This window comes from Merops nubicus, unplaced genomic scaffold (genome assembly GCF_000691845.1).
Source record: "Merops nubicus isolate BGI_N331 unplaced genomic scaffold, ASM69184v1 scaffold27576, whole genome shotgun sequence".
NCBI lineage: Eukaryota > Metazoa > Chordata > Aves > Coraciiformes > Meropidae > Merops > Merops nubicus.
In genome coordinates, this window is record NW_008614789.1 from 1 (window position 1) to 213 (window position 213).

The following is a 213-nucleotide window of genomic DNA, read 5'->3' on the forward strand; positions in this document are numbered from 1 at the left end:
CTTTCCCTTTCGTTTTCTTTCCAAACTGCCAACGCTTGAGACATGTTTCTATTACACACGTGCCTGCAACCTGCACTGCTTCTCGGAGAAGACTTCAGCTGCCATGGGGACTGGGAGCTTCGTGCGGACTTGGGCTGGGACTGGGACACCGCCGGGACGGAGGGAGCCGCCCGCTCCGCTCTGAGCGAAGGCAAGAGGCTGCTGGGTGGGGGG